Below are 8333 nucleotides of genomic sequence, written 5' to 3'. Positions count from 1 at the left end.
GGTGGTAGGAGAACTATGACAGAATAATGGCTGCAGAAGTGGAGGTAGAAGCGCGCTGTGCCCTTCTTGTTTTGGAAGAATACTTTGTCGAGATCCGGTGATTCTTAATGCGTTGAATTTCTGTTCGAGCAACCCCTTTGAACAAAAATATTCGGAACGCGATTTACTAAACGTGGATTTAACAATTTTTGTCTGATTAAACGTAGATTTAACAATTTTTATGTAATTAATACGTTCTTTAATATCTTGTTATTTAATATCTTGGTATTTAATATCTTGTTATTTAACATCTTGGTATTTAATATCTTGTTATTTAATATCTTGGTATTTTTCTTCGACTTTTCGGTATTTAGTATCTTTTTATTAAACATATCGACATTTAATATCTTTTATTAAATATCTCGGTGACTTATATTTAATATTTGGCTCAATATTTAACCTTTCGCACTCGAGCTATTTTAACTCTAAATCAAATACCCTTCCTCCAAGCTATATTATTCTTATCTTACATTATCTTACAAAATCAATTTTACGAATCATACAACACACACAATTTTAACAATTCTTTAAAAATAAATAAATACGATGAAGTAAAAATTCATTCGCTACGTGATACGATTTTTAGCGATCGCGACTCGAGTGCAAAGGGTTAAACATTGCAAGAAGCATTAAATATAACGACCCGTCTCGCGTGCAAAATTATTAACAAACAAGTATCATATAGTTACGGTAGTAGTGAAATTCGCAACAATATAATGTAGCTACAAAAGAAGGGGTTGAATAGCTTGCGTCAGCTGAATACTGAAAACTAACAACAATAGCATTCGATTGTTATATTAAACTGCGTTTCTTCGATTTTCTCCGCTTGTAAAATTGATTTCATTGAAATCTTTGAACTGATTTTACTGAAATTATTGAACTGATTTTACTGAAATCATTGAACCGATTTCACACATTCGAACACTAAGGCGATACATTTGTACATACAAGAACAAGCGACGCGAAAAAGGAAGGTTTCAGCGTTTCTTGCAGCTCGACGCGGCTCGCGAAACGTCGAAAGGCGCCGACAAGATGGCGCGTCGACGAGACAACGCGCCGACAAAATGGCGCGGCGTCTGTCGGCCGCTGCTTTCGCGCCGTTCGGCTTCCAAACAAATCAGCGAGCGTGTTCGTCGATGATCGAAACGGAAGAGTTACTTAAGCATGTACACTACGGAAAATCTAACTCGGCTCTTGCATTTAGTTCCTCGACTTCCGGTGACCCCTCTAGAGAGACGTCCTTTCATCCCGAGCGGAGCAAAGCCGCGTGTACACGGAAAACGCGGATTTTTTCGCATTCGATCGAAAACGAAGTGCTTGGAAATGGGGCGGAACGAGCGAACACTGTCGCAACGCAGAAGAACAGGCAGGAAAATACATATGTGTGCGACGCTCTCTAATGGAGACTCTTTTATCGTCGCGCTTCCAAGTGATTCGTTTTCGTTCAGCCGTCGTTTCGCGCGTAAACGACCGCGCCGCGCCTTTGAAACGACTTACGGACGATTCATTCGAACACTTTTCATCGAATCCTAACCAACAATTCTTTCAGACTTTTATCCTAACAAATAACGGCGACAGAATTGTACACGCGTGTTTAGGCGAGCATCGACCCTTTGCACTCGAAGCCATTTTAAGCTCAGATCCAAAATTGCTATTTCGACCAGCTGTAGCACAGTACTTAGTATAATTTATGCCCGTGAAATTGAGTCTTGTGACTCGTAAAACTGTCGCGCTTTAAACAGAAGGATCTTTAACAATGTCAACATTATTTCGTTAACTATATAACAATTTTCATTGGCGCTTCAGAGGCGCCACTCGAGTGCAAGGGGTTGATCTACTATTCCACAACTTATAAATTCGACTATCAACTTTGCGCGACTTATTCCAACGCGTACACCATCACGACTCTCTACTTTACATTGTGTTGGCAATTAAGGGATCGCGGACTTTGTTAACCCTTTGCACTCGAAGCCGTTTCAACTGCGAATCTAAAAGAATTTTTCTGGCGTCTAGTGTCTTCATTTTATGCGACAATATTTATTTTATGAAATCGAGTCTCGCGACTCGTATAATAGTTACACTTCTAACAATTTTTAAATTTAAACTGTTAAAATTAAAAATTTTAAACTTTGGCGATGTCTGTTAAAAATAATTTTGGAATGTGTTACAGTAATTTTAATGGCGCCGCATGGTGCTAAGGGTTAATAGAATTCTTTTGTTTTATCAACGTGTTCAAAATAATTAAGTTATATCGTTTTCTTGCCGTCTGGACTTCCGTCTTCAATTTAGCAAGAAAATTGTATCAATTAGTTATTTAGTTTCGTTTTTATCACTGTTCGAAGCTGGAAGGACAAGAAGCGCATTTTAGACATATTTTATTGTATTATTTCCAAAAAGGCAGGATCAAGGCAGCTGATCTATATTGTTTTCTCGCTGTTTGGACTCCTACCTTAAATTTAGTATAATTTAGTATTTAGTTATATACAGTATATTAAAATGAAGCCTTGAAAGAGAGGCAGCGTCAAAATTGATTCGTCCAATTGAACAAACTTATATTTTTAAGCAAAAGAATTGAATTTCCCTTCTTATTTTGAATCCGCGATTACTTAGTTGCCAACGCAATATTTAATAAATTTTTAAATCTAAACTTTGTATAAAAATTATCTTGAGCTGTGATAGAACAATTATAATGTCGCCACTCGAGTGCAAATTCTATATCGAAATAAAGACATAAAGTACATAAAGACAATAAAAGAAATAAAAATCGTCTGGTTTTATTATTAAAAATATTGAGGACAAATAAGTGCTAATTAACGCAGCGCGAAAGGAATGGGTTAATGGTAAAGGGTTAACCATATCCTTGCACGCCGACAGATTTACCACGTTTACAGTTGCCGTCGCGTCGATTTTCCCTCTGTATAGTTCGCTCTTTAACGCGTTAAAGAGTTGTAGCATCGTTAAAGTGTTATAAAGTTGCAATATCGTTAAAGAGTTACAAAGTTATAATATCGTTGAAGAGTTATAAAGTTATAAAGTACCACCGTGAACTCATGGTGCTTACGGTTCTAAGTTCGAGAGATACGATAAGAATGTTTCTCGAATTTTTGTATGTTTTGCATAATATTTATTAGTAAATAAATATTGCGTCGAAATAATAGTAATTTTGCACTGTCGATGCGATCTCGTCCATAGTTTATTTTGTCAGCGTTTTGTGAGCCTTGCGAAACGTTTCTATAGAACAGTCATTTTATTAGAAATTATATTATTTACTATTGGAAAATAATTGTAATTAAATAATTAAATGTTTTAGTAACAATATATATAAATTAATCGCTTGAAGCTTTTGTCAATCTTAAATAGCTTACTATAGTTTACTAAACGAGGCTTGAAAAGTTTTTTTTGCAAAATTATAAACTATCCATAGTGACAAAACGAATTAACAAATGATATTTCTTCAGTAGTCGCAAAATTCAATTTTACAATTCGCAAAATGCGCTAAATATGCAAACCAACAGCGCTATAATTTTGGTAAAATATTTTGTATCTCGAGTTCAAATGGCTCCGTCAGCGAAGGGTTAAAAGGTGTCGAAACGTAACGGTAACCTCGCCGTGTTCTCTGCGCGTAGTGTACTATATCAGAAGGATTACGTCATTTACCACGGTAATGTACACAACGGAATGTTGCTTCGGCGTCGGAGGATCAGAGGATGGATTCTGGCGGGTATTATCCGCGGCCGGCGGCGCACCAACAGATACTTTGAGGTTAGCGGCGCGGTCTATCTTTAGCGGTGAACGCTGATTTATAACTGAATCGGGGCAATTTTCCGCGTGGAACATCGCCAAAATTGTCATTCGCGCGGAGGATCGTCCGTGACTATAAAGCTCAATGATAAATTCTCGATGTAGTCACGGGGGTTCATCGCGAGGTTCAGCGAACCGCCGAGGAAACAACTCTTGCTAAAACAAGTCTATTTTCGCGCGCGCGCGTTCGCGTTTTAGGGGTCGCGGAGCGGTGCGTTATGCCAACGCCTGTTAAATCGAACCCACGCATACCTGTGCGAATTTTTATAATTTTTTTTATACGTGTACGATGTATAGATATATTTGTAATTGCATATTAAAAATCTTATATCGCATCGCCGTGGTTATATATAATATATTATTGTTTCATTTTTGTAACTAGATTTTTTCTTTATCGTGATTTAATTTAATTCTTTTAATTTTGTTGAATTATTTATGACGTTATTATTTATAATGCAATATTGAGGCGGGTGTTAAGAGACTTTCAATGGTTTCTGAGATTTTAGATGATTTTTAAAAGATAGGAATATAGAATATATAATATATAATATATTTTTAACTTTGAGATAGACAGAGTTGTCCTGATAATTTTGTTTACATAAGTGAAAATAATGGAGATGTTAATATTAAGTTAAAAAGGCACAGTGAGAAGTGGGTGTTCGTTTTAACTTAACCCTTTGCACTCTTAGGCACCGTTGATATTATTAGATGACGTTCTAAGATAATTTTTATGTTAGTATTACATTATTGTATATAAAATTGTTTTAGGAATCACAGGACTCAATTTCATATGCATAAAATGCACTTTGTCATACAAGGTGAAAATACTATAAGTTAGAGAACTTATTTTGGATTTCTAGCTAAAATGGTTTCGAGTGAAAAAGGTTAATATAGATGCTTATTAATAATAAGTAATATTGATATTAATGCGTGTTAATATTAAGTAATATTGATATTGGCGTCTATCAATACTAGATAATATTAATATCTATCAATGCTCGGTAATATTAATATTAATGTCTATTCATACTAAGTAATATTAATATTAATATTAACTTAGAAAAACACAGTGCAAAGTAAGCATTCTTTTAACTTATTATTCTCCCCTACTTTTGCAAATATAAAAAAAATTATATCAGGACAACTTTCTCCAGTTTAAAATATTACAAAGCATGTTATTTTAGTCCTCAACAAAGTCTATTTTCTCAAACAATAATCGCGACAATTATTTGCTCCCTAACCTCAATTTCTTAAATATCATTTAACAGTCAAAATCGTTGAATTCGTCTTGCAATGTATCACAATGTTGCATTAATGCATTATGAAAAATAAAGTCATGAGAAATAGCATAATAAAAAATGGCTACATGAAAAATAGCAACATAAAAAAATAGCATAATAAAAAAAAAGCTCTATGGAAAATAGCGTCACGAATAATTTGTTTACAAGATATTATCTTGTTAAAAACGTGCACCAATTCATCAAACATTGTTTCATACTCCGCGGGACGATTAAAACCATAAAACAAATCTATAAAAAACCGTCTCGAATATCTGCTGCTTTCCTCGAGCATAGAAATGCAAATTAAAAAGTGGTTAAAAATTGTAACCTTTCTACAACTTCGTTTATAAAAACCGTCTCAACCTGATTCCGTCTTATAAAAGGGACGCTTTGAGTACAGAATTTAAGGACAGGTCTCGCGATGCTTGCAATTCATTGACGCGCGCGGGAGAAACCCTTTCATTCGGAAATCATTCAAGAATGTCAACGTTCGTGGAATTTGTTTAAAGATCGCCACCGTGGGCGCATTTATCTGAATGCGCCTTACATTTTCCCCGTGAAACACGACATTCATTTACATGCACTTCTGCTTCGTAATCTGTTACTTCTTACTCTTAATTATTTGTTTATATATTTCTCTAGCGTTTTAACTTTTATATTTCTACGAAGAAATTAAAATATGGTCTAAAACAATTTAAAATAATTTCCTCTGTAATTTATATATTAGATCTATTGGAAAATTCTACTTGTTTTAAAAATGGAAGAAAATAATAAAATGCACCTAATATTTATCGTATTAGTATAATAATTTAATGTAATGGTAACTTATGCCTTGTTGCCAGCGTCATGGTAATTTATGACTATTATTTTTGTGATTTGTTGCAGCACCATTCACAAAACTTTTTGACACTGTCTAGAAAAATTAAATAATTTTATAATTATACCATCTTTGGTTAAAGTTATCCCTATTTAGTAAAAATTAGAATATAATTTATTTAGAATTAAAAGAACTTGAATCAATTATTTCCTATAATATACAAATATAATGTATATTATAGAATTAGTATAGTATAGTGGTATATTACTATATATTATATAAACTATATATTATACTAAATACTATACTATAGTAGCATAGTAGTTTATTCTTCTCGCCACCGGCGCGCCTGCCAAATCCCACAAACCATCTAAAATAAAAATCCTAAACAATCCCCAGCCCAGACGGTTCAAAAACAATTGCAAACAATAACTGCCTTGCTATCGTTATCGCAAATATTCACGATAAAACCACGTCGACCTAAATCCTCCTCCAGTCGACGCGCATGCAAACAGAAATCACACACGAACTTACCGACGATGCAGACGGCGATCACGAGCCATCGCGTGGATCCCTTCATCGCGTCGATCGTTCTTCCTTGTGGCCACTGATTTATAAAATAAAACCGGGACGCGCGCGATATTTATAAAATAAAACCTGACCGGGCGCGAGATTTATAAAATAAAACCTGGCCGGGCGCGAGATTTATAAAATAAAACCTGGTCGCGCGCGCGCGATATTCGTAACTCGTTCAAGTCGAAATAAAAAGCGTATAGTTTCTGTTTTCGATTCGCGTCAAGCATACACGGTCTCTCACCTATATTTAGGCGGCACTGCAATAATAGCCAGCGACCACGTCGAGAGGAACGGTGTAGAGGAGCTGGAGAACGCGCGGGAGTAAAGGAACGTTCCAGCGGCAAGGGATCACTGACAAGCAACGGAGAGGTGTTACAATAGAGGCGCCCCTTCCTCTTCCGGTACCAAACCGATTGATCGGTTTCTTCGCGCGTCACCTGCGATTTTACACGTGCGGGCCACGGTGCTCCATTCAAACGTCCGTGCTCGTGCGCCGATTGGCTGTTGCGTGCCAATGGAAGAAGCTTCTATGCACCGCGACACGTCTGTGCAGCCGAAAGGGATTGATTGTCTCGCGTCCTGAACCTGGCAGAGCTACTTGTCCCACTGTCTAAGTGACGCGCGTCATCTTCGTCGCTGTCCGACTTGGTCAATCACTGATACACGTGTTGTAGACGGTGCACTTATTCTTCTACACCGACATCGCCATTCACTGAGCAATCCTCTAATCTTCCACTGTGTTTTGGCTTTCGTTAGGGGACACGCGATGGACTCGCTCTGTCACGGCGATGGAATTTCCGGCGAACAGGTCGCAAAGCTTCGGCGCCGATCGACTTTCGAGAAGCACCAAATGGTCTCGAAGGCCTCGACGAGGGATTGTTAACGAAACGGGGACTCGGTCACGTCGCCAGACACACCGGCCCGACGGAGTTTGTCTGGAGCGGCGTTTGAATGACGGGAATCGAAAAGCACGAGGGCGACTGGTCTCCGATTGCTCTGTCTCGCTCCCGGTCGGCTCCTCGTCCGCTTCCGCCTCTTGCTCTTCCTCCTCCGGGCCACCTACTCCACTGACATCGACGGTGTCGTCGTCAACGAACACTTCCCCTTCTACCGTGTTGCCACTATGTAACGAGGTAGATGTTCACAGTATTTTCGAATCGTCGCGCTCACGACGCGGCGAACCGTCGCTCTCGGGTGACGATGCTTTTCAGACTATGAAGGCTGCTTCTCGGCGGTTCGAATCGACGATGACACCCTCGGATTTATGGTGGCTTCTTGGGTATGGTGGAGACTCGACGGATTTGTAATCGAGACGATTCTCGTTGAGTTTGGGAGATCGTACCTATTATGGAACGATTTTCAAGGGTATGTGTTGGATTGGCATCGATTTTGTTGCGACTTCAGTGTGTTGTTGTTGAATGTTTTTAGTATTGTTTGGTAGATTGATGTTTATAGGTAACGAGATATTTATTTAATATTTATTTTATATGCAGTCAATGTGGAAGGAAAGTAATAGGAAAGGAACAGTCCCTAATATGGAACGCTTGCACCCGTTCCAAAATGGGTACATCGGAATATGGAACGCTTCTTTGACGTACCCGTTCCATATTGGGTACATCGGAATATGGAACGCGATGCCTGTTTCATAAATAGAGACGACGAAAGAATTGGAGTACGTAATATGAAACAGTCTGTTCCATAAATCGGGACGACTACAGAATTCAAGTACGTAATATGGAACAATCTGTTCCATAAATCGGGACGACTACAGAATTGAAGTACATAATATGGAACACTTTGTTCCATAAATCGGGACGACT

The sequence above is a fragment of the Augochlora pura genome, chromosome 1 (genome assembly GCF_028453695.1).
Source record: "Augochlora pura isolate Apur16 chromosome 1, APUR_v2.2.1, whole genome shotgun sequence".
NCBI classification, from domain to species: Eukaryota; Metazoa; Arthropoda; class Insecta; order Hymenoptera; family Halictidae; genus Augochlora; species Augochlora pura.
Note: the sequence above shows the minus strand (reverse complement) of the source record.